This window comes from Staurois parvus, unplaced genomic scaffold (genome assembly GCF_062004578.1).
Source record: "Staurois parvus isolate SC_StPar_1 unplaced genomic scaffold, SC_StPar_1.0 ptg001328l, whole genome shotgun sequence".
Classification (NCBI taxonomy): domain Eukaryota; kingdom Metazoa; phylum Chordata; class Amphibia; order Anura; family Ranidae; genus Staurois; species Staurois parvus.
Window position 1 is genome coordinate 1,139,656 of NW_028319124.1, and position 24,387 is coordinate 1,164,042.

General features: G+C 45.0%; 1 protein-coding gene and 24 non-coding genes across 26 annotated transcripts in view; 1 reads left to right on the top strand and 24 right to left on the bottom strand.

Annotated features, from left to right (window-relative positions):
* Positions 1 to 24,387, top strand: part of ADGRL1 (adhesion G protein-coupled receptor L1) — a 584,175-nt gene that overhangs the window by 261,457 nt on the left and 298,331 nt on the right. The gene's annotated exons all lie outside the window — the stretch shown is intronic.
* TRNAS-CGA (transfer RNA serine (anticodon CGA)) lies at positions 3,746 to 3,827 on the bottom strand. Its single transcript has one exon. It is a non-coding gene; the product is annotated as a tRNA-Ser (tRNA).
* Positions 4,359 to 4,440, bottom strand: TRNAL-CAA (transfer RNA leucine (anticodon CAA)). Its single transcript has one exon. It is a non-coding gene; the product is annotated as a tRNA-Leu (tRNA).
* TRNAS-CGA (transfer RNA serine (anticodon CGA)) lies at positions 5,417 to 5,498 on the bottom strand. Its single transcript has one exon. It is a non-coding gene; the product is annotated as a tRNA-Ser (tRNA).
* On the bottom strand, positions 6,029 to 6,110 carry TRNAS-CGA (transfer RNA serine (anticodon CGA)). The gene has a single exon. It is a non-coding gene; the product is annotated as a tRNA-Ser (tRNA).
* On the bottom strand, positions 6,640 to 6,721 carry TRNAS-CGA (transfer RNA serine (anticodon CGA)). Its single transcript has one exon. It is a non-coding gene; the product is annotated as a tRNA-Ser (tRNA).
* Positions 7,682 to 7,763, bottom strand: TRNAS-CGA (transfer RNA serine (anticodon CGA)). Its single transcript has one exon. It is a non-coding gene; the product is annotated as a tRNA-Ser (tRNA).
* TRNAS-CGA (transfer RNA serine (anticodon CGA)) lies at positions 8,275 to 8,356 on the bottom strand. The gene has a single exon. It is a non-coding gene; the product is annotated as a tRNA-Ser (tRNA).
* TRNAS-CGA (transfer RNA serine (anticodon CGA)) lies at positions 9,336 to 9,417 on the bottom strand. Its single transcript has one exon. It is a non-coding gene; the product is annotated as a tRNA-Ser (tRNA).
* On the bottom strand, positions 10,378 to 10,459 carry TRNAS-CGA (transfer RNA serine (anticodon CGA)). Its single transcript has one exon. It is a non-coding gene; the product is annotated as a tRNA-Ser (tRNA).
* TRNAS-CGA (transfer RNA serine (anticodon CGA)) lies at positions 11,870 to 11,951 on the bottom strand. The gene has a single exon. It is a non-coding gene; the product is annotated as a tRNA-Ser (tRNA).
* On the bottom strand, positions 12,931 to 13,012 carry TRNAS-CGA (transfer RNA serine (anticodon CGA)). The gene has a single exon. It is a non-coding gene; the product is annotated as a tRNA-Ser (tRNA).
* TRNAS-CGA (transfer RNA serine (anticodon CGA)) lies at positions 13,542 to 13,623 on the bottom strand. The gene has a single exon. It is a non-coding gene; the product is annotated as a tRNA-Ser (tRNA).
* On the bottom strand, positions 14,584 to 14,665 carry TRNAS-CGA (transfer RNA serine (anticodon CGA)). Its single transcript has one exon. It is a non-coding gene; the product is annotated as a tRNA-Ser (tRNA).
* Positions 15,196 to 15,277, bottom strand: TRNAS-CGA (transfer RNA serine (anticodon CGA)). Its single transcript has one exon. It is a non-coding gene; the product is annotated as a tRNA-Ser (tRNA).
* On the bottom strand, positions 15,788 to 15,869 carry TRNAS-CGA (transfer RNA serine (anticodon CGA)). Its single transcript has one exon. It is a non-coding gene; the product is annotated as a tRNA-Ser (tRNA).
* On the bottom strand, positions 16,400 to 16,481 carry TRNAS-CGA (transfer RNA serine (anticodon CGA)). Its single transcript has one exon. It is a non-coding gene; the product is annotated as a tRNA-Ser (tRNA).
* Positions 16,992 to 17,073, bottom strand: TRNAS-CGA (transfer RNA serine (anticodon CGA)). The gene has a single exon. It is a non-coding gene; the product is annotated as a tRNA-Ser (tRNA).
* Positions 18,106 to 18,187, bottom strand: TRNAS-CGA (transfer RNA serine (anticodon CGA)). Its single transcript has one exon. It is a non-coding gene; the product is annotated as a tRNA-Ser (tRNA).
* TRNAS-CGA (transfer RNA serine (anticodon CGA)) lies at positions 19,168 to 19,249 on the bottom strand. Its single transcript has one exon. It is a non-coding gene; the product is annotated as a tRNA-Ser (tRNA).
* Positions 20,209 to 20,290, bottom strand: TRNAS-CGA (transfer RNA serine (anticodon CGA)). The gene has a single exon. It is a non-coding gene; the product is annotated as a tRNA-Ser (tRNA).
* On the bottom strand, positions 21,251 to 21,332 carry TRNAS-CGA (transfer RNA serine (anticodon CGA)). Its single transcript has one exon. It is a non-coding gene; the product is annotated as a tRNA-Ser (tRNA).
* TRNAS-CGA (transfer RNA serine (anticodon CGA)) lies at positions 22,218 to 22,299 on the bottom strand. The gene has a single exon. It is a non-coding gene; the product is annotated as a tRNA-Ser (tRNA).
* Positions 22,810 to 22,891, bottom strand: TRNAS-CGA (transfer RNA serine (anticodon CGA)). The gene has a single exon. It is a non-coding gene; the product is annotated as a tRNA-Ser (tRNA).
* On the bottom strand, positions 23,924 to 24,005 carry TRNAS-CGA (transfer RNA serine (anticodon CGA)). The gene has a single exon. It is a non-coding gene; the product is annotated as a tRNA-Ser (tRNA).

Consider the following 24,387-nt stretch of genomic DNA (forward strand, 5'->3'; position numbering starts at 1 on the left):
ATTAGCTGCAGAACCACTGCTAGGAGCGGAGCATGGTGCGCTGCACAGTTATGTCACTGCTGGGAGGGGGGGAAGAGTGGGATTAGCTGCAGAGCCACTGCTGGGAGCGGGAGCATGGTGTCCTGAGTAGCTATGTCACTCACGGGAGGGAGGAGCATGGTGACCTGAGTCACTTCTAGGAGGGAGAGTATGGTGAGCTAGGGCAGCTAAATCACTTCTGGGAGGGGGATAGCATGGTGAGCTGGACAGATAAGTCACTGCTGGGAGGGGGGAGCATGGTGAGCTAAGCAGCTAAATTACTGTTGGGAGGAGGTTAGCATGGTGAGTTGAGCAGCTAATCACTGCTGGGAGGGGGTAGCATGGTAATATGGGCAGATAAGTCACTGCAGGGAAGTGGGTAGCATAGTGAGCTGAACATCTAAGTCACTGCTGGGAGGAGAAAGCATGGTGAGCTGAGCATCTAAATCACTGCTGGCAGGGGGGTGGCATGGTGAGCTGCACAGATAAGTCACTGCTGGGAGGGGGGAACATTGTGAGTTGAGCAGCTAAACCACTACTTGGAGAGGGCTGCATGGTGAGCTGGGCAGATAAGTCATTACAGGTAAGGGGGTAGCATAGTAAGCAGAACATCTACTGCTGGGAGGTGGAAGCACGGTGAGCTGAGCAGCTAAGTCTCTGCTTGGACAGGGGAGCAGGATGAGCTGAGTGGCTTAGTCACTGCTGGGAGGGTGAGCAGTGTGACAAACTGGTTTAGATAATTCCTTTGCTTCTGCTGTGAATATTGAGTATGAATTGCCATAATGCCTGCAGCTACAGAGGTCAGTGATGGCTTGTTTTAAAGCTTATTTACTATGTATCAAGATTATGTAAATAAGCTTTAAATCAAGTCATTACCGACCCTTATATAAAGTTTGTTAAATCGCAGGGATACATTAAATGCAGTCAAATAAAGATCTTCGCCAGTATTTGAGGTGTCTTTGTGGGCAAATATCAGCTGGTGAAGTGCAGCTTCTATGAGGACAACCAACCAAGCAGCCCATGATTGATGATTGAGTGCTGCAAGATGGAGTGCAGCAAAGTATGACATCAGTAACTCACTTTAGGACCACACTAATGGGGCTGATTGTCATAAAATGTCAAGTCCTCTTTCAGACACAAGTCTCACTTCTTTCTGCCCAGTTATAAGTGTATCAGATACTGGATATATTATATACATATATTTTTTTATTATTTGTCAAGTCTTTCCATGCTGTCTCTGAAAATATCTCTGGCAATGCCACCCAAGCGTGTAGTTCACACCACAAAAATGCAATTATTTCATTTTTCCAGAGGTATGCTTGTACGCCAAGCTTACACATTGCTGCCGGTTGTACAGTGAAAGCTTCTGTGTCACCTCTGTGACCCACAATAATTTCACTTGTGTACCTGTTATGTTGCCTCATTTCTGCTTCACACGGCACAGTGCAGCCTCGTGCACACAGAACGGCGGGGCAGAGGTGGACCAGGTTTACACCATGCTTCAGCTCTGAGTAGAAAGTGAAGAAATTGTAATTTAAAGGGTTGAAACAGATGTGAGTAGGTTGTACGAGTGTTACCTCATGTGGTGACTTCTAAGCTTTGTTAAGACCCGAGCAGAAAGGTCTCACGCCAGCCTTTACCCAGAATGCCATGCTGCTAGCAGGGAAGAAGATTTGTCCTCCACCTAAACAAAACACGCATACGTCGTGAAACGCGGGATTCGATAACTGGGGCCTAATTACACCTTAATTGGGTTCTGGATTACAGTTCAAGATTGGATCGCTTTAATTCCTGTTATAAATAATGATATTCTCTGTCAGCTCCTCATAACGCCACATATTTTCCATTAAACGGACAAAGAAACAGATCGGTGTAATTTATCAGCTGTGACAAGCCTACAAGCTGTGTAGATTGCACAATTAAAAGGTAGATTTTTAAAGCCCAACTCCGGAACTTTTTTTTTAGTTTTGGATAAAGTGATGAAGTTTTAGAACTTCTCGCATATATTTACAGCTGGCAGTGTCCCCATTGAGGATTTTTTTTCCTCTTCCTGTCTATCCTCTCACCAGGACAGGGAATAATGGGAAATGTCTTCAGTGGAGGTGCACATTGAAGGGTTCACACCACTCATGAGTTTTCATTGTCTCTTCTAGGTCAGTTTCTGCTCACGGGGAGGACATCCTGTATCAAGGAATTATAACAGGGAACAACAGCCTTTTTCAAACTTTGTAATATGCAGGAGGCCTTGAAATAGCTTCCAAGCCTTATTTAACCCTTGGTAATGAGTACTATATCTACAGCTCACAGTACATTTGTAAGTTGACATACAAATTAGCTCATTGACACAGACCCTCAGAGTTCCCATAATAGTCATATGTTCAACCACAGCATTTTTCATATTTTCTGATAATCTGAATGTTTTTAAAGCTCTTAGTAGGTTACAAACCTGCACAAGGAAACCCTATTGTATTTCAAGGTCAACACCTTAGTAATTCAGCCATCACAGCTTTTACCACAATAAAGGTGCTTGACACTGTGTTTGCTGAGATAAAAGACCCTGGAAATTAGTGGTCAGTGGGAGGAGGACCACCTTACATTGAGGATCATTTTAAGTGGGGGCCTTTCACACTGATGTTTTCAAAACTCTGCCGCAGGGAAACCCTGTTAGATTTGGAGTTCAACGCCGTAACCACTCGGCCATCACAGCTGCCTAGAGTTCCATGTTATAGAGCTGGTTCACATCATATCCATTGCAAGAAGGGCCCCCTTACACTATAACCAGTGGTTCAGTGGAAGAAGGCTACCTTACATTGGTAGTCTTAGGAAAAAAGGACACCTTACGCTAATGGTCAGTGAGCGATGGGACCCTATAGAGTTGTGGTCGGTAGAAAAAGGTCCTGGTTGAAAAGATTGGCATAGAAACAGCTGCTGTGTTTGTCCACTGATGTTGTGTTTTTCTCACTAATGGCTAGTGAGAAAGAAGATCCTGTAGGTTAGTGGAAGACGGACCATTCACATTGATTGCCAGTGATTTTAGCCATCAGTGGAAGGAACACCACCGTCCATTGAGGATCATTTGAAGTAGGGGCCTTTCACACTCATGTTTTCAAAACTCTCTCGCTGTGAGCATTATTTGAACCTGCGCAGGGAGACCCTATTGGATTTTGAGTCGAACGCCTTAACCACTGGGCCATCACAGCAGACTACGCTTCAATACGGTAGAGCTGATTCACAGCTTATACATTGCAAGAAGGCCCCCTTTACACTATGGTCAGTGAATATAGGGATCCTGTAGATTAGTGGTAAGTGGAAGAAGAACCACATTACATTGGTGGTTATTGGAAGATAGACCTCCTTAAACTGATGATGAAGGAAGAGTGGACAGTAAAGATTAGTGGTCAGTGGAAGAAGGCTGCCTTACATTGGTAGTCTTAGGACAAAAGGACCCCTTACGCTAATGGTCAGTGAGCGATGGGACCCTGTTGAGTAGTGGTGAGTAGAAAAAGGTCCTGGTTGAAAAGATTGGCATAGAAACAGCTGCTGTGTTTGTCCACTGATGTGTTTTTCTCACTGATGGCTAGTGAGAAAGAAGATCCTGTAGGTTAGTGGAAGACGGACAATTCACATTGATTGCTAGTGATTTTAGACATCAGTGGAAGGAAGACCACTGTCCACTGAGGATCATTTGAAGTAGGGGCCTTTCACACTCATGTTTTCAAAACTCTCTTGCTGTGAGCAGAATTTGAACCTGCGCAGGGAAACCCTAATGAATTTCGAATCCAACGCCTTAACCACTCGGCCATCACAGCTGCCTTTTGCTTCCATATGGTAGAGCTGATTCACAGCATATACATTGCAAGAAGGCCCCCTTTACACTATGGTCAGTGAATATAGGGATCCTGTAGATTAGTGGTAAGTGGAAGAAGAACCACATTACATTGGTGGTTATTGGAAGATAGACCTCCTTAAACTAATGATGAAGGAAATGTGGACACTAAAGATTAGTGGTCAGTAGAAGAAGGCTACCTTACATTGGTAGTCTTAGGAAAAAAGGACCCTTTATGCTAATGGTCAGTGAGCGATGGGACCCTGCAGAGTAGTGGTCAGTAGAAAAAGGTCCTGGTTGAAAAGATTGGCGTAGAAACAGCTGCTGTGTTTGTCCACTGATGTTGTGTTTTTCTCACTGATGGCTAGTGAGAAAGAAGATCCTGTAGGTTAGTGGAAGACGGACCATTCACATTGATTTCCAGTGATTTTAGCTATCAGTGGAAGGAAGACCACCGTCCACTGAGGATCATTTGAAGTAGGGGCCTTTCACACTCATGTTTTCAAAACTCTCTCGCTGTGAGCAGGATTTGAACCTGCGCAGGGAGATCCTATTGGATTTTGAGTCTAACGCCTTAACCACTCGGACATCACAGCTGACTACATTTTGTACGGTAGAGCTGATTCACAGCATATACATTGCAAGAAGGCCCCTTTTACACTACGGTCAGTGAATATAGGGATCCTGTAGATTAGTGGTAAGTGGAAGAACCACATTACATTGGTGGTTATTGGAAGATAGACCTCCTTAAACTAATGATGAAGGAAGAGTGGACACTAAAGATTAGTGGTCAGTGGTAGAAGGCTACCTTACATTGGTAGTCTTAGGAAAAAAGGACCCCTTACGCTAATGGTCAGTGAGCGATGGGACCCTGCAGAGTAGTGGTCAGTAGAAAAAGGTCCTGGTTGAAAAGATTGGCGTAGAAACAGCTGCTGTGTTTGTCCACTGATGTTGTGTTTTTCTCACTGATGGCTAGTGAGAAAGAAGATCCTGTAGGTTAGTGGAAGACGGACCATTCACATTGATTGCCAGTGAATTTAGCCATCAGTGGAAGGAAGACCACCGTCCACTGAGGATCATTTGAAGTAGGGGCCTTTCACACTCAGGTTTTCAAAACTCTCTCGCTGTGAGTGGACATCAGTGGACAAACACAGCAGCTGTTTCTACGCCAATCTTTTCAACCAGGACCTTTTTCTACTGACCACTACTCTGCAGGGTCCCATCGCTCACTGACCAATAGCGTAAGGGGTCCTATTTTCACTGACCGTAGTGTAAAGGGTTCCTTCTTGCAATGTATATGCTGTGAATCAGCTCTACCGTACTGCAGAGTAGTGGTCAGTAGAAAAAGGTCCTGGTTGAAAAGATTGGCGTAGAAACAGCTGCTGTGTTTGTCCACTGATGTTGTGTTTTTCTCACTGATGGCTAGTGAGAAAGAAGATCCTGTAGGGTAGTGGAAGACGGACCATTCACATTGATTGCCAGTTATTTTAGCCATCAGTGGAAGGAAGACCACCGTCCACTTAGGATCATTTGAAGTAGGGGCCTTTCACACTCATGTTTTCAAAACTCTCGCGCCGTGAGCAGGATTTGAACCTGCGCAGGGAGACCCTATTGGATTTCGAGTCCAACGCCTTAACCACTCGGCCATCACAGCTGACTATGCTTCCCTACGGTAGAGCTGATTCACAGCATATACATTGCAAGAAGGCCCCATTTCCAATACGGTCAGTGAAAATAGGGATCCTGTAGATTAGTGGTAAGTGGAAGAAGAACCACATTACATTGGTGGTTATTGGAAGATAGACCTCCTTAAACTGATGATGAAGGAAGAGTGGAAACTAAAGATTTGTGGTCAGTGGAAGAAGGCTACCTTACATTGGTAGTCTTAGGAAAAAAGGACCCCTTACGCTAATGGTCAATGAGCGATGGGACCCTGCAGAGTAGTGGTCAGTAGAAAAAGGTCCTGGTTGAAAAGATTGGCGTAGAAACAGCTGCTGTGTTTGTCCACTGATGTTGTGTTTTTCTCACTGATGGCTAGTGAGAAAGAAGATCCTGTAGGGTAGTGGAAGACGGACCATTCATATTGATTGCCAGTGATTTTAGCCATCAGTGGAAGGAAGACCACCGTCCACTGAGGATCATTTGAAGTAGGGGCCTTTCACACTCATGTTTTCAAAACTCTCTCGCTGTGAGCAGGATTGGAACCTGCACAGGGAGACCCTATTGGATTTCGAGTCCAACGCCTTAACCACTCGGCCATCACAGCTGACTATGCTTCTGTACGGTAGAGCTGATTCACAGCATATACATTGCAAGAAGACCCCCTTTACACTACGGTCAGTGAATATAGGGATCCTGTAGATTAGTGGTAAGTGGAAGAAGAACCACATTACATTGGTGGTTATTGGAAGATAAACCTCCTTAAACTGATGATGAAGGAAGAGTGCACACTAAAGATTAGTGGTCAGTGGTAGAAGGCTACCTTACATTGGTAGTCTTAGGAAAAAAGGACCCCTTACGCTAATGGTCAGTGAGCGATGGGACCCTGCAGAGTAGTGGTCAGTAGAAAAAGGTCCTGGTTGAAAAGATAGGCGTAGAAACAGCTGCTGTGTTTGTCCACTGATGTTGTGTTTTTCTCACTGATGGCTAGTGAGAAAGAAGATCCTGTAGGTTGTGGAAGACGGACCATTCACATTGATTGCCAGTGATTTTAGCCATCAGTGGAAGGAAGACCACTGTCCACTGAGGATCATTTGAAGTAGGTGCCTTTCACACTCATGTTTTCAAAACTCGCTCGCTGTGAGCAGGATTTGAACCTGCGCAGGGAGACCCTATTGGATCTCGAGTCCAACGCCTTAACCACTCGGCCATCACAGCTGACTATACTTCTGTATGGTAGAGCTGATTCACAGCATATACATTGCAAGAAGGCCCCCTTTACACTTCGGTCAGTGAATATAGGGATCCTGTAGATTAGTGGTAAGTGGAAGAAGAACCACATTACATTGGTGGTTATTGGAAGATAGACCTCCTTAAACTGATGATGAAGGAAGAGTGCACACTAAAGATTAGTGGTCAGTGGTAGAAGGCTACCTTACATTGGTAGTCTTAGGAAAAAAGGACCCCTTACCCTAATGGTCAGTGAGCGATGGGACCCTGCAGAGTAGTGGTCAGTAGAAAAAGGTTCTAGTTGAAAAGATTGGCGTAGAAACAGCTGCTGTGTTTGTCCACTGATGTTGTGTTTTTCTCACTGATGGCTAGTGAGAAAGAAGATCCTGTAGGTTAGTGGAAGACGGACCATTCATATTGATTGCCAGTGATTTTAGCCATCAGTGGAAGGAAGACCACCGTCCACTGAGGATCATTTGAAGTAGGGGCCTTTCACACTCATGTTTTCAAAACTCTCTCACTGTGAGTGGACATCAGTGGACAAACATAGCAGCTGTTTCTACGCCAATCTTTTCACCCAGGACCTTTTTCTACTGACCACTACTCTGCAGGGTCCCATCGCTCACTGACCATTAGCATAAGGGGTCCTGTTTTCACTGACCGTAGTGTAAAGGGTTCCTTCTTGCAATGTATATGCTGTGAATCAGCTCTACCGTACTGCAGAGTAGTGGTCAGTAGAAAAAGGTCCTGGTTGAAAAGATTGGCGTAGAAACAGCTGCTGTGTTTGTCCACTGATGGCTACTGAGAAAGAAGATCCTGTAGGTTAGTGGAAGACAGACCATTCACATTGATTGCCAGTAATTTTAGCCATCAGTGGAAGGAAGACCACCATCCACTGAGCATCATTTGAAGTAGGGGCCTTTCACACTCATGTTTTCAAAACTCTCTCGCTGTGAACAGGATTTGAAACTGCGCAGGGAGACCCTATTGGATTTCGAGTCCAACGCCTTAACCACTCGGCCATCACAGCTGACTATGCCTCTATACGGTAGAGCTGATTCACAGCATATACATTGCAAGAAGACCCCCTTTACACTACGGTCAGTGAAAATAGGGATCCTGTAGATTAGTGGTAAGTGGAAGAAGAACCACATTACATTGGTGGTTATTGGAAGATAGACCTCCTTAAACTGATGATGAAGGAAGAGTGGACACTAAAGATTAGTGGTCAGTGGAAGAAGGCTACCTTACATTGGTAGTCTTAGGAAAAAAGGACCTGTTACGCTAATGGTCAGTGAGCGATGGGACCCTGCAGAGTAGTGGTCAGTAGAAAAAGGTCCTGGTTGAAAAGATTGGCGTAGAAACACCTGCTGTGTTTGTCCACTGATGGCTAGTGAGAAAGAAGATCCTGTAGGTTAGTGGAAGACAGACCATTCACATTGATTGCCAGTGAATTTAGCCATCAGTGGAAGGAAGACCACCGTCCACTGAGCAACATTTGAAGTAGGGGCCCTTTCACACTCATGTTTTCAAAGCTCTCTTGCTGTGAGCAGGATTTGAACCTGCGCAGGGAGACCCTATTGGATTTCGAGTCCAACGCCTTAACCACTCGGCCATCACAGCTGACTATGCTTCTGTACGGTAGAGCTGATTCACAGCATATACATTAAAGAAGGCCCCCTTTACACTACGGTCAGTGAATATAGGGATCCTTTAGATTAGTGGTAAGTGGAAGAAGAACCACATTACATTGGTGGTTATTGGAAGATAGACCTCCTTAAACTGATGATGAAGGAAGAGTGGACACTAAAGATTTGTGGTCAGTGGAAGAAGGCTACCTTACATTGGTAGTCTTAGGAAAAAAGGATCCCTTACGCTAATGGTCAGTGAGCGATGGGACCCTGCAGAGTACTGGTCAGTAGAAAAAGGTCCTGGTTGAAAAGATTGGCGTAGAAACAGCTGCTGTGTTTGTCCACTGATGTTGTGTTTTTCTCACTGATGGCTAGTGAGAAAGTAGATCCTGTAGGTTAGTGGAAGACGGACCATTCACATTGATTGCCAGTGATTTTAGCCATCAGTGGAAGGAAGACCACCGTCCACTGAGGATCATTTGAAGTAGGGGCCTTTCACACTCATGTTTTCAAAACTCTCTCGCTGTGAGTGGACATCAGTGGACAAACACAGCAGCTGTTTCTACGCCAATCTTTTCAACCAGGACCTTTTTCTACTGACCACTACTCTGCAGGGTCCCATCGCTCACTGACCATTAGCGTAAGGGGTCCTTTTTTCACTGACCGTAGTGTAAAGGGTTCCTTCTTGCAATGTATATGCTGTGAATCAGCTCTACCGTACTGCAGAGTAGTGGTCAGTAGAAAAAGGTCCTGGTTGAAAAGATTGGCGTAGAAACAGCTGCTCTGTTTGCCCACTGATGTTGTGTTTTTCTCACTGATGGCTAGTGAGAAAGAAAATCCTGTAGGGTAGTGGAAGACGGACCATTCATATTGATTGCCAGTGATTTTAGCCATCAGTGGAAGGAAGACCACCGTCCACTGAGCATCAATTGAAGTAGGGGCCTTTCACACTCATGTTTTCAAAACTCTCACGCTGTGAGCAGGATTTGAACCTGCGCAGGGATACCCTATTGGATTTCGAGTCCAACGCCTTAACCACTCGGCCATCACAGCTGACTATGCCTCTGTACGTTAGAGCTGATTCACAGCATATACATTGCAAGAAGGCCCCCTTTACACTACGGTCAGTGAAAATAGGGATCCTGTAGATTAGTGGTAAGTGGAAGAAGAACCACATTACATTGGTGGTTATTGGAAGATAGACCTCCTTAAACTGATGATGAAGGAAGAGTGGACACTAAAGATTAGTGGTCAGTGGAAGAAGGCTACCTTACATTGGTAGTCTTAGGAAAAAAGGACCTGTTACGCTAATGGTCAGTGAGCGATGGGACCCTGCAGAGTAGTGGTCAGTAGAAAAATGTCCTGGTTGAAAAGATTGGCGTAGAAACAGCTGCTGTGTTTGTCCACTGATGTTGTGTTTTTCTCACTGATGGCTAGTGAGAAAGAAGATCCTGTAGGTTAGTGGAAGACGGACCATTCACATTGATTGCCAGTGATTTTAGCCATCAGTGGAAGGAAGACCACCGTCCACTGAGGATCATTTGAAGTAGGGGCCTTTCACACTCATGTTGTCAAAACTCTCTCGCTGTGAGTGGACATCAGTGGACAAACACAGCAGCTGTTTCTACGCCAATCTTTTCAACCAGGACCTTTTTCTACTGACCACTACTCTGCTGGGTCCCATCGCTCACTGACCATTAGCATAAGGGGTCCTGTTTTCACTGACCGTAGTGTAAAGGGTTCCTTCTTGCAATGTATATGCTGTGAATCAGCTCTACCGTACTGCAGAGTAGTGGTCAGTAGAAAAAGGTCCTGATTGAAAAGATTGGCGTAGAAACAGCTGCTGTGTTTGTCCACTGATGGCTAGTGAGAAAGAAGATCCTGTAGGTTAGTGGAAGACAGACCATTCACATTGATTGCCAGTGATTTTAGCCATCAGTGGAAGGAAGACCACCGTCCACTGAGGATCATTTGAAGTAGGGGCCTTTCACACTCATGTTTTCAAAACTCTCGCGCTGTGAGCAGGATTTGAACCTGCGCAGGGAGACCCTATTGGATTTCGAGTCCAACGCCTTAACCACTCGGCCATCACAGCTGACTATGCTTCTGTACGGTAGAGCTGATTCACAGCATATACATTGCAAGAAGGCCCCATTTACACTACGGTCAGTGAAAATAGGGATCCTGTAGATTAGTGGTAAGTGGAAGAAGAACCACATTACATTGGTGGTTATTGGAAGATAGACCTCCTTAAACTGATGATGAAGGTAGAGTGGACACTAAAGATTAGTGGTCAGTGGAAGAAGGCTACCTTACATTGGTAGTCTTAGGAAAAAAGGAGCCCTTATGCTAATGGTCAGTGAGCGATGGGACCCTGTAGAGTAGTGGTCAGTAAAAAAATGTCCTGGTTGAAAAGATTGGCGTAGAAACAGCTGCTGTGTTTGTCCACTGATGTTGTGTTTTTCTCACTGATGGCTAGTGAGAAAGAAGATCCTGTAGATTAGTGGAAGACGGACCATTCATATTGATTGCCAGTGATTTTAGCCATCAGTGGAAGGAAGACCACCGTCCACTGAGGATCATTTGAAGTAGGGGCCTTTCACACTCATGTTTTCAAAACTCTCTCACTGTGAGTGGACATCAGTGGACAAACACAGCAGCTGTTTCTACGCCAATCTTTTCACCCAGGACCTTTTTCTACTGACCACTACTCTGCAGGGTCCCATCGCTCACTGACCATTAGCATAAGGGGTCCTGTTTTCACTGACCGTAGTGTAAAGGGTTCCTTCTTGCAATGTATATGCTGTGAATCAGCTCTACCGTACTGCAGAGTAGTGGTCAGTAGAAAAATGTCCTGGTTGAAAAGATTGGCGTAGAAACAGCTGCTGTGTTTGTCCACTGATGTTGTGTTTTTCTCACTGATGGCTAGTGAGAAAGAAGATCCTGTAGGTTAGTGGAAGACGGACCATTCACATTGATTGCCAGTGATTTTAGCCATCAGTGGAAGGAAGACCACCGTCCACTGAGGATCATTTGAAGTAGGGGCCTTTCACACTCATGTTGTCAAAACTCTCTCGCTGTGAGTGGACATCAGTGGACAAACACAGCAGCTGTTTCTACGCCAATCTTTTCAACCAGGACCTTTTTCTACTGACCACTACTCTGCTGGGTCCCATCGCTCACTGACCATTAGCATAAGGGGTCCTGTTTTCACTGACCGTAGTGTAAAGGGTTCCTTCTTGCAATGTATATGCTGTGAATCAGCTCTACCGTACTGCAGAGTAGTGGTCAGTAGAAAAAGGTCCTGATTGAAAAGATTGGCGTAGAAACAGCTGCTGTGTTTGTCCACTGATGGCTAGTGAGAAAGAAGATCCTGTAGGTTAGTGGAAGACAGACCATTCACATTGATTGCCAGTGATTTTAGCCATCAGTGGAAGGAAGACCACCGTCCACTGAGGATCATTTGAAGTAGGGGCCTTTCACACTCATGTTTTCAAAACTCTCACGCTGTGAGCAGGATTTGAACCTGCGCAGGGAGACCCTATTGGATTTCGAGTCCAACGCCTTAACCACTCGGCCATCACAGCTGACTATGCTTCTGTACGGTAGAGCTGATTCACAGCATATACATTAAAGAAGGCCCCCTTTACACTACGGTCAGTGAATATAGGGATCCTTTAGATTAGTGGTAAGTGGAAGAAGAACCACATTACATTGGTGGTTATTGGAAGATAGACCTCCTTAAACTGATGATGAAGGAAGAGTGGACACTAAAGATTTGTGGTCAGTGGAAGAAGGCTACCTTACATTGGTAGTCTTAGGAAAAAAGGATCCCTTACGCTAATGGTCAGTGAGCGATGGGACCCTGCAGAGTACTGGTCAGTAGAAAAAGGTCCTGGTTGAAAAGATTGGCGTAGAAACAGCTGCTGTGTTTGTCCACTGATGTTGTGTTTTTCTCACTGATGGCTAGTGAGAAAGTAGATCCTGTAGGTTAGTGGAAGACGGACCATTCACATTGATTGCCAGTGATTTTAGCCATCAGTGGAAGGAAGACCACCGTCCACTGAGGATCATTTGAAGTAGGGGCCTTTCACACTCATGTTTTCAAAACTCTCTCGCTGTGAGTGGACATCAGTGGACAAACACAGCAGCTGTTTCTACGCCAATCTTTTCAACCAGGACCTTTTTCTACTGACCACTACTCTGCAGGGTCCCATCGCTCACTGACCATTAGCGTAAGGGGTCCTTTTTTCACTGACCGTAGTGTAAAGGGTTCCTTCTTGCAATGTATATGCTGTGAATCAGCTCTACCGTACTGCAGAGTAGTGGTCAGTAGAAAAAGGTCCTGGTTGAAAAGATTGGCGTAGAAACAGCTGCTGTGTTTGCCCACTGATGTTGTGTTTTTCTCACTGATGGCTAGTGAGAAAGAAAATCCTGTAGGGTAGTGGAAGACGGACCATTCATATTGATTGCCAGTGATTTTAGCCATCAGTGGAAGGAAGACCACCGTCCACTGAGCATCAATTGAAGTAGGGGCCTTTCACACTCATGTTTTCAAAACTCTCTCGCTGTGAGCAGGATTTGAACCTGCGCAGGGAGACCCTATTGGATTTCGAGTCCAACGCCTTAACCACTCGGCCATCACAGCTGACTATGCTTCTGTACGGTAGAGCTGATTCACAGCATATACATTAAAGAAGGCCCCCTTTACACTACGGTCAGTGAATATAGGGATCCTTTAGATTAGTGGTAAGTGGAAGAAGAACCACATTACATTGGTGGTTATTGGAAGATAGACCTCCTTAAACTGATGATGAAGGAAGAGTGGACACTAAAGATTTGTGGTCAGTGGAAGAAGGCTACCTTACATTGGTAGTCTTAGGAAAAAAGGATCCCTTACGCTAATGGTCAGTGAGCGATGGGACCCTGCAGAGTACTGGTCAGTAGAAAAAGGTCCTGGTTGAAAAGATTGGCGTAGAAACAGCTGCTGTGTTTGTCCACTGATGTTGTGTTTTTCTCACTGATGGCTAGTGAGAAAGAAGATCCTGTAGGTTAGTGGAAGACGGACCATTCATATTGATTGCCAGTGATTTTAGCCATCAGTGGAAGGAAGACCACAGTCCACTGAGGATCATTTGAAGTAGGGGCCTTTCACACTCATGTTTTCAAAACTCTCACGCTGTGAGCAGGATTTGAACCTGCGCAGGGAGACCCTATTGGATTTCGAGTCCAACGCCTTAACCACTCGGCCATCACAGCTGACTATGCCTCTGTACATTAGAGCTGATTCACAGCATATACATTGCAAGAAGGCCCCCTTTACACTACGGTCAGTGAAAATAGGGATCCTGTAGATTAGTGGTAAGTGGAAGAAGAACCACATTACATTGGTGGTTATTGGAAGATAGACCTCCTTAAACTGATGATGAAGGAAGAGTGGACACTAAAGATTAGTGGTCAGTGGAAGAAGGCTACCTTACATTGGTAGTCTTAGGAAAAAAGGACCTGTTACGCTAATGGTCAGTGAGCGATGGGACCCTGCAGAGTAGTGGTCAGTAGAAAAATGTCCTGGTTGAAAAGATTGGCGTAGAAACAGCTGCTGTGTTTGTCCACTGATGTTGTGTTTTTCTCACTGATGGCTAGTGAGAAAGAAGATCCTGTAGGTTAGTGGAAGACGGACCATTCACATTGATTGCCAGTGATTTTAGCCATCAGTGGAAGGAAGACCACCGTCCACTGAGGATCATTTGAAGTAGGGGCCTTTCACACTCATGTTGTCAAAACTCTCTCGCTGTGAGTGGACATCAGTGGACAAACACAGCAGCTGTTTCTACGCCAATCTTTTCAACCAGGACCTTTTTCTACTGACCACTACTCTGCTGGGTCCCATCGCTCACTGACCATTAGCATAAGGGGTCCTGTTTTCACTGACCGTAGTGTAAAGGGTTCCTTCTTGCAATGTATATGCTGTGAATCAGCTCTACCGTACTGCAGAGTAGTGGTCAGTAGAAAAAGGTCCTGATTGAAAAGATTGGCGTAGAAACAGCTGCTGTGTTTGTCCACTGATGGCTAGTGAGAAAGAAGATCCTGTAGGTTAGTGGAAGACAGACCATTCACATTGATTGCCAGTGATTTTAGCCATCAGTGGAAGGAAGACCACCGTCCACTGAGGATCATTTGAAGTAGGGGCCTTTCACACTCATGTTTTCAAAACTCTCGCGCTGTGAGCAGGATTTGAACCTGCGCAGGGAGACCCTATTGGATTTCGAGTCCAATGCCTTAACCACTCGGCCATCACAGCTGACTATGCTTCTGTACGGTAGAGCTGATTCACAGCATATACATTGCAAGAAGGCCCCATTTACACTACGGTCAGTGAAAATAGGGATCCTGTAGATTAGTGGTAAGTGGAAGAAGAACCACATTACATTGGTGGTTATTGGAAGATAGACCTCCTTAAACTGATGATGAAGGTAGAGTGGACACTAAAGATTAGTGGTCAGTGGAAGAAGGCTACCTTACATTGGTAGTCTTAGGAAAAAAGGAGCCCTTACGCTAATGGTCAGTGAGCGATGGGACCCTGCAGAGTAGTGTTCAGTAGAAAAAGGTCCTGGTTGAAAAGATTGGCGTAGAAACAGCTGCTGTGTTTGTCCACTGATGTTGTGTTTTTCTCACTGATGGCTAGTGAGAAAGAAGATCCTGTAGATTAGTGGAAGATGGACCATTCATATTGATTGCCAGTGATTTTAGCCATCAGTGGAAGGAAGACCACCGTCCACTGAGGATCATTTGAAGTAGGGGCCTTTCACACTCATGTTTTCAAAACTCTCTCGCTGTGAACAGGATTTGAAACTGCGCAGGGAGACCCTATTGGATTTCGAGTCCAACGCCTTAACCACTCGGCCATCACAGCTGACTATGTTTCCATACGGTAGAGCTGATTCACAGCATATACATTGCAAGAAGGCCCCCTTTACACTACGGTCAGTGAAAATAGGGATCCTGTAGATTAGTGGTAAGTGGAAGAAGAACCACATTACATTGGTGGTTATTGGAAGATAGACCTCCTTAAACTGATGATGAAGGAAGAGTGGACACTAAAGATTAGTGGTCAGTGGAAGAAGGCTACCTTACATTGGTAGTCTTAGGAAAAAAGGACCCCTTATGCTAATGGTCAGTGAGCGATGGGACCCTGTAGAGTAGTGGTCAGTAAAAAAATGTCCTATTTGAAAAGATTGGCGTAGAAACAACTGCTGTGTTTGTCCACTGATGGCTAGTGAGAAAGAAGATCCTGTAGGTTAGTGGAAGACAGACCATTCACATTGATTGCCAGTGAATTTAGCCATCAGTGAAAGGAAGACCACCGTCCACTGAGGATCATTTGAAGTAGGGGCCTTTCACACTCATGTTTTCAAAACTCTCTCGCTGTGAACAGGATTTGAAACTGCGCAGGGAGACCCTATTGGATTTCGAGTCCAACGCCTTAACCACTCGGCCATCACAGCTGACTATGTTTCCATACGGTAGAGCTGATTCACAGCATATACATTGCAAGAAGGCCCCCTTTACACTACGGTCAGTGAAAATAGGGATCCTGTAGATTAGTGGTAAGTGGAAGAAGAACCACATTACATTGGTGGTTATTGGAAGATAGACCTCCTTAAACTGATGATGAAGGAAGAGTGGACACTAAAGATTTGTGGTCAGTGGAAGAAGGCTACCTTACATTGGTAGTCTTAGGAAAAAAGGATCCCTTACGCTAATGGTCAGTGAGCGATGGGACCCTGCAGAGTACTGGTCAGTAGAAAAAGGTCCTGGTTGAAAAGATTGGCGTAGAAACAGCTGCTGTGTTTGTCCACTGATGTTGTGTTTTTCTCACTGATGGCTAGTGAGAAAGAAGATCCTGTAGGTTAGTGGAAGACGGACCATTCATATTGATTGCCAGTGATTTTAGCCATCAGTGGAAGGAAGACCACCGTCCACTGAGGATCATTTGAAGTAGGGGCCTTTCACACTCATGTTTTCAAAACTCTCACGCTGTGAGCAGGATTTGAACCTGCGCAGGGAGACCCTATTGGATTTCGAGTCCAACGCCTTAACCACTCGGCCATCACAGCTGACTATGCCTCTGTACATTAGAGCTGATTCACAGCATATACATTGCAAGAAGGCCCCCTTTACACTACGGTCAGTGAAAATAGGGATCCTGTAGATTAGTGGTAAGTGGAAGAAGAACCACATTACATTGGTGGTTATTGGAAGATAGACCTCCTTAAACTGATGATGAAGGAAGAGTGGACACTAAAGATTAGTGGTCAGTGGAAGAAGGCTACCTTACATTGGTAGTCTTAGGAAAAAAGGAGCCCTTATGCTAATGGTCAGTGAGCGATGGGACCCTGTAGAGTAGTGGTCAGTAAAAAAATGTCCTATTTGAAAAGATTGGCGTAGAAACAACTGCTGTGTTTGTCCACTGATGGCTAGTGAGAAAGAAGATCCTGTAGGTTAGTGGAAGACAGACCATTCACATTGATTGCCAGTGAATTTAGCCATCAGTGGAAGGAAGACCACCGTCCACTGAGGATCATTTGAAGTAGGGGCCTTTCACACTCATGTTTTCAAAACTCTCTCGCTGTGAACAGGATTTGAAACTGCGCAGGGAGACCCTATTGGATTTCGAGTCCAACGCCTTAACCACTCGGCCATCACAGCTGACTATGTTTCCATACGGTAGAGCTGATTCACAGCATATACATTGCAAGAAGGCCCCCTTTACACTACGGTCAGTGAAAATAGGGATCCTGTAGATTAGTGGTAAGTGGAAGAAGAACCACATTACATTGGTGGTTATTGGAAGATAGACCTCCTTAAACTGATGATGAAGGAAGAGTGGACACTAAAGATTAGTGGTCAGTGGAAGAAGGCTACCTTACATTGGTAGTCTTAGGAAAAAAGGACCCCTTATGCTAATGGTCAGTGAGCGATGGGACCCTGTAGAGTAGTGGTCAGTAAAAAAATGTCCTATTTGAAAAGATTGGCGTAGAAACAGCTGCTGTGTTTGTCCACTGATGTTGTGTTTTTCTCACTGATGGCTAGTGAGAAAGAAGATCCTGTAGGTTAGTGGAAGACGGACCATTCACATTGAGTGCCAGTGATTTTAGCCATCAGTGGAAGGAAGACCAACGTCCACTGAGGATCATTTGAAGTAGGGGCCTTTCACACTCATGTTTTCAAAACTCTCCTTACTGGATTTCAAGTCCAACGCAGGGCTCTGAGGAAGAGGCAAGTCCTCGAAACGCGTCAGCCTTTTGGATGTCTAAACTCCCTATTGTGGACTGTTACTCAGCGCGGTGTTGATCCAGCTGTTCTTCTATGATGTGCCTTGACTATATTGTCGTTTGTGAGTACAACACCTACTTTATTTTTTATTAAACATTTTTTATGGTAATGCACTAGGCCTGTGCGCCCTCTTTTTGTTCTTTCCCCATTCAATGGTCAGTGAGCGATGGGACCCTGTAGAGTAGTGGTCAGTAAAAAAATGTCCTGGTTGAAAAGATTGGCGTAGAAACACCTGCTGTGTTTGTCCACTGATGGCTAGTGAGAAAGAAGATCCTGTAGGTTAGTGGAAGACAGACCATTCACATTGATTGCCAGTGAATTTAGCCATCAGTGGAAGGAAGACCACCGTCCACTGAGCATCGTTTGAAGTAGGGGCCTTTCACACTCATGTTTTCAAAACTCTCTCGCTGTGAGCAGAATTTGAACCTGCGCAGGGAGACCCTATTGGATTTCGAGTCCAACGCCTTAACCACTCGGCCATCACAGCTGACTATGCTTCTTTACGGTAGAGCTGATTCACAGCATATACATTAAAGAAGGCCCCCTTTACACTACGGTCAGTGAATATAGGGATCCTTTAGATTAGTGGTAAGTGGAAGAAGAACCACATTACATTGGTGGTTATTGGAAGATAGACCTCCTTAAACTGATGATGAAGGAAGAGTGGACACTAAAGATTTGTGGTCAGTGGAAGAAGGCTACCTTACATTGGTAGTCTTAGGAAAAAAGGATCCCTTACGCTAATGGTCAGTGAGCGATGGGACCCTGCAGAGTACTGGTCAGTAGAAAAAGGTCCTGGTTGAAAAGATTGGCGTAGAAACAGCTGCTGTGTTTGTCCACTGATGTTGTGTTTTTCTCACTGATGACCTTGTGAGAAAGTAGATCCTGTAGGTTAGTGGAAGACGGACCATTCACATTGATTGCCAGTGATTTTAGCCATCAGTGGAAGGAAGACCACCGTCCACTGAGGATCATTTGAAGTAGGGGCCTTTCACACTCATGTTTTCAAAACTCTCTCGCTGTGAGTGGACATCAGTGGACAAACACAGCAGCTGTTTCTACGCCAATCTTTTCAACCAGGACCTTTTTCTACTGACCACTACTCTGCAGGGTCCCATCGCTCACTGACCATTAGCGTAAGGGGTCCTTTTTTCACTGACCGTAGTGTAAAGGGTTCCTTCTTGCAATGTATATGCTGTGAATCAGCTCTACCATACTGCAGAGTAGTGGTCAGTAGAAGAAGGTCCTGGTTGAAAAGATTGGCGTAGAAACAGCTGCTGTGTTTGCCCACTGATGTTGTGTTTTTCTCACTGATGGCTAGTGAGAAAGAAAATCCTGTAGGGTAGTGGAAGACGGACCATTCATATTGATTGCCAGTGATTTTAGCCATCAGTGGAAGGAAGACCACCGTCCACTGAGCATCATTTGAAGTAGGGGCCTTTCACACTCATGTTTTCAAAACTCTCTTGCTGTGAGCAGGATTTGAACCTGCGCAGGGAGACGCTATTGGATTTCGAGTCCAACGCCTTAACCACTCGGCCATCACAGCTGACTATGCTTCCGTACAGTAGAGCTGATTCACAGCATATACATTAAAGAAGGCCCCCTTTACACTACGGTCAGTGAATATAGGGATCCTTTAGATTAGTGGTAAGTGGAAGAAGAACCACATTACATTGGTGGTTATTGGAAGATAGACCTCCTTAAACTGATGATGAAGGAAGAGTGGACACTAAAGATTAGTGGTCAGTGGAAGAAGGCTACCTTACTTTGGTAGTCTTAGGAAAAAAGGAGCCCTTATGCTAATGGTCAGTGAGCGATGGGACCCTGTAGAGTAGTGGTCAGTAAAAAAATGTCTTGGTTGAAAAGATTGGCGTAGAAACAGCTGCTGTGTTTGTCCACTGATGTTGTGTTTTTCTCACTGATGGCTAGTGAGAAAGAAGATCCTGTAGGTTAGTGGAAGACGGACCATTCATATTGATTGCCAGTGATTTTAGCCATCAGTGGAAGGAAGACCACCGTCCACTGAGGATCATTTGAAGTAGGGGCCTTTCACACTCATGTTTTCAAAACTCTCTCACTGTGAGTGGACATCAGTGGACAAACACAGCGGCTGTTTCTACGCCAATCTTTTCACCCAGGACCTTTTTCTACTGACCACTACTCTGCAGGGTCCCATCGCTCACTGACCATTAGCATAAGGGGTCCTGTTTTCACTGACCGTAGTGTAAAGGGTTCCTTCTTGCAATGTATATGCTGTGAATCAGCTCTACCGTACTGCAGAGTAGTGGTCAGTAGAAAAAGGTCCTGGTTGAAAAGATTGGCGTAGAAACAGCTGCTGTGTTTGTCCACTGATGGCTAGTGAGAAAGAAGATCCTGTAGGTTAGTGGAAGACAGACCATTCACATTGATTGCCAGTGATTTTAGCCATCAGTGGAAGGAAGACCACCATCCACTGAGCATCATTTGAAGTAGGGGCCTTTCACACTCATGTTTTCAAAACTCTCTCGCTGTGAGCAGGATTTGAACCTGCGCAGGGAGACCCTATTGGATTTCGAGTCCAACGCCTTAACCACTCGGCCATCACAGCTGACTATGCTTCTGTACGGTAGAGCTGATTCACAGCATATACATTAAAGAAGGCCCCCTTTACACTACGGTCAGTGAGTATAGGGATCCTTTAGATTAGTGGTAAGTGGAAGAAGAACCACATTACATTGGTGGTTATTGGAAGATAGACCTCCTTAAACTGATGATGAAGGAAGAGTGGACACTAAAGATTTGTGGTCAGTAGAAGAAGGCTACCTTACATTGGTAGTCTTAGGAAAAAAGGATCCCTTACGCTAATGGTCAGTGAGCGATGGGACCCTGCAGAGTACTGGTCAGTAGAAAAAGGTCCTAGTTGAAAAGATTGGCGTAGAAACAGCTGCTGTGTTTGTCCACTGATGTTGTGTTTTTCTCACTGATGGCTAGTGAGAAAGAAGATCCTGTAGGTTAGTGGAAGACGGACCATTTACATTGATTGCCAGTGATTTTAGCCATCAGTGGAAGGAAGACCACCGTCCACTGAGGATCATTTGAAGTAGGGGCCTTTCACACTCATGTTTTCAAAACTCTCTCGCTGTGAGTGGACATCAGTGAAAAAAAACAGCAGCTGTTTCTACGCCAATCTTTTCAACCAGGACCTTTTTCTACTGACCACTACTCTGCAGGGTCCCATCGCTCACTGACCATTAGCATAAGGGGTCCTATTTTCACTGACCGTAGTGTAAAGGGTTCCTTCTTGCAATATATATGCTGTGAATCAGCTCTACCGTACTGCAGAGTAGTGGTCAGTAGAAAAAGGTCCTGGTTGAAAAGATTGGCGTAGAAACAGCTGCTGTGTTTTTCTCACTGATGGCTAGTGAGAAAGAAGATCCTGTAGGTTAGTGGAAGACGGACCATTCACATTGATTGCCAGTGATTTTAGCCATCAGTGGAAGGAAGACCACCGTCCACTGAGGATCATTTGAAGTAGGGGCCTTTCACACTCATGTTTTCAAAACTCTCACGCTGTGAGCAGGATTTGAACCTGCGCAGGGAGACCCTATTGGATTTCGAGTACAACGCCTTAACCACTCGGCCATCACAGCTGACTATGCTTCTGTATGGTAGAGCTGATTCACAGCATATACATTGCAAGAAGGCCCCCTTTACACTATGGTCAGTGAAAATAGGGATCCTGTAGATTAGTGGTAAGTGGAAGAAGGCTACCTTACATTGGTAGTCTTAGGAAAAAAGGACCTGTTACGCTAATGGTCAGTGAGCGATGGGACCCTGCAGAGTAGTGGTCAGTAGAAAAAGGTCCTGGTTGAAAAGATTGGCGTAGAAACAGCTGATGTGTTTGTCCACTGATGTTGTGTTTTTCTCACTGATGGCTAGTGAGAAAGAAGATCCTGTAGGTTAGTGGAAGACGGACCATTCACATTGATTGCCAGTGATTTTAGCCATCACTGGAAGGAATACCACCATCCACTGAGGATCATTTGAAGTAGGGGCCTTTCACACTCATGTTTTCAAAACTCTCTCGCTGTGAGTGGACATCAGTGGACAAACACAGCAGCTGTTTCTACGCCAATCTTTTCAACCAGGACCTTTTTCTACTGACCACTACTCTGCAGGGTCCCATCGCTCACTGACCATTAGCGTAAGGGGTCCTTTTTTCACTGACCGTAGTGTAAAGGGTTCCTTCTTGCAATGTATATGCTGTGAATCAGCTCTACCATACTGCAGAGTAGTGGTCAGTAGAAGAAGGTCCTGGTTGAAAAGATTGGCGTAGAAACAGCTGCTGTGTTTGTCCACTGATGTTGTGTTTTTCTCACTGATGGCTAGTGAGAAAGAAGATCCTGTAGGTTAGTGGAAGACGGACCATTCATATTGATTGCCAGTGATTTTAGCCATCAGTGGAAGGAAGACCACCGTCCACTGAGGATCATTTGAAGTAGGGGCCTTTCACACTCATGTTTTCAAAACTCTCACGCTGTGAGCAGGATTTGAACCTGCGCAGGGAGACCCTATTGGATTTCGAGTCCAACGCCTTAACCACTCGGCCATCACAGCTGACTATGCCTCTGTACATTAGAGCTGATTCACAGCATATACATTGCAAGAAGGCCCCCTTTACACTACGGTCAGTGAAAATAGGGATCCTGTAGATTAGTGGTAAGTGGAAGAAGAACCACATTACATTGGTGGTTATTGGAAGATAGACCTCCTTAAACTGATGATGAAGGAAGAGTGGACACTAAAGATTAGTGGTCAGTGGAAGAAGGCTACCTTACATTGGTAGTCTTAGGAAAAAAGGAGCCCTTATGCTAATGGTCAGTGAGCGATGGGACCCTGTAGAGTAGTGGTCAGTAAAAAAATGTCCTATTTGAAAAGATTGGCGTAGAAACAACTGCTGTGTTTGTCCACTGATGGCTAGTGAGAAAGAAGATCCTGTAGGTTAGTGGAAGACAGACCATTCACATTGATTGCCAGTGAATTTAGCCATCAGTGGAAGGAAGACCACCGTCCACTGAGGATCATTTGAAGTAGGGGCCTTTCACACTCATGTTTTCAAAACTCTCTCGCTGTGAACAGGATTTGAAACTGCGCAGGGAGACCCTATTGGATTTCGAGTCCAACGCCTTAACCACTCGGCCATCACAGCTGACTATGTTTCCATACGGTAGAGCTGATTCACAGCATATACATTGCAAGAAGGCCCCCTTTACACTACGGTCAGTGAAAATAGGGATCCTGTAGATTAGTGGTAAGTGGAAGAAGAACCACATTACATTGGTGGTTATTGGAAGATAGACCTCCTTAAACTGATGATGAAGGAAGAGTGGACACTAAAGATTAGTGGTCAGTGGAAGAAGGCTACCTTACATTGGTAGTCTTAGGAAAAAAGGACCCCTTATGCTAATGGTCAGTGAGCGATGGGACCCTGTAGAGTAGTGGTCAGTAAAAAAATGTCCTATTTGAAAAGATTGGCGTAGAAACAGCTGCTGTGTTTGTCCACTGATGTTGTGTTTTTCTCACTGATGGCTAGTGAGAAAGAAGATCCTGTAGGTTAGTGGAAGACGGACCATTCACATTGAGTGCCAGTGATTTTAGCCATCAGTGGAAGGAAGACCAACGTCCACTGAGGATCATTTGAAGTAGGGGCCTTTCACACTCATGTTTTCAAAACTCTCCTTACTGGATTTCAAGTCCAACGCAGGGCTCTGAGGAAGAGGCAAGTCCTCGAAACGCGTCAGCCTTTTGGATGTCTAAACTCCCTATTGTGGACTGTTACTCAGCGCGGTGTTGATCCAGCTGTTCTTCTATGATGTGCCTTGACTATATTGTCGTTTGTGAGTACAACACCTACTTTATTTTTTATTAAACATTTTTTATGGTAATGCACTAGGCCTGTGCGCCCTCTTTTTGTTCTTTCCCCATTCAATGGTCAGTGAGCGATGGGACCCTGTAGAGTAGTGGTCAGTAAAAAAATGTCCTGGTTGAAAAGATTGGCGTAGAAACACCTGCTGTGTTTGTCCACTGATGGCTAGTGAGAAAGAAGATCCTGTAGGTTAGTGGAAGACAGACCATTCACATTGATTGCCAGTGAATTTAGCCATCAGTGGAAGGAAGACCACCGTCCACTGAGCATCGTTTGAAGTAGGGGCCTTTCACACTCATGTTTTCAAAACTCTCTCGCTGTGAGCAGAATTTGAACCTGCGCAGGGAGACCCTATTGGATTTCGAGTCCAACGCCTTAACCACTCGGCCATCACAGCTGACTATGCTTCTTTACGGTAGAGCTGATTCACAGCATATACATTAAAGAAGGCCCCCTTTACACTACGGTCAGTGAATATAGGGATCCTTTAGATTAGTGGTAAGTGGAAGAAGAACCACATTACATTGGTGGTTATTGGAAGATAGACCTCCTTAAACTGATGATGAAGGAAGAGTGGACACTAAAGATTTGTGGTCAGTGGAAGAAGGCTACCTTACATTGGTAGTCTTAGGAAAAAAGGATCCCTTACGCTAATGGTCAGTGAGCGATGGGACCCTGCAGAGTACTGGTCAGTAGAAAAAGGTCCTGGTTGAAAAGATTGGCGTAGAAACAGCTGCTGTGTTTGTCCACTGATGTTGTGTTTTTCTCACTGATGACCT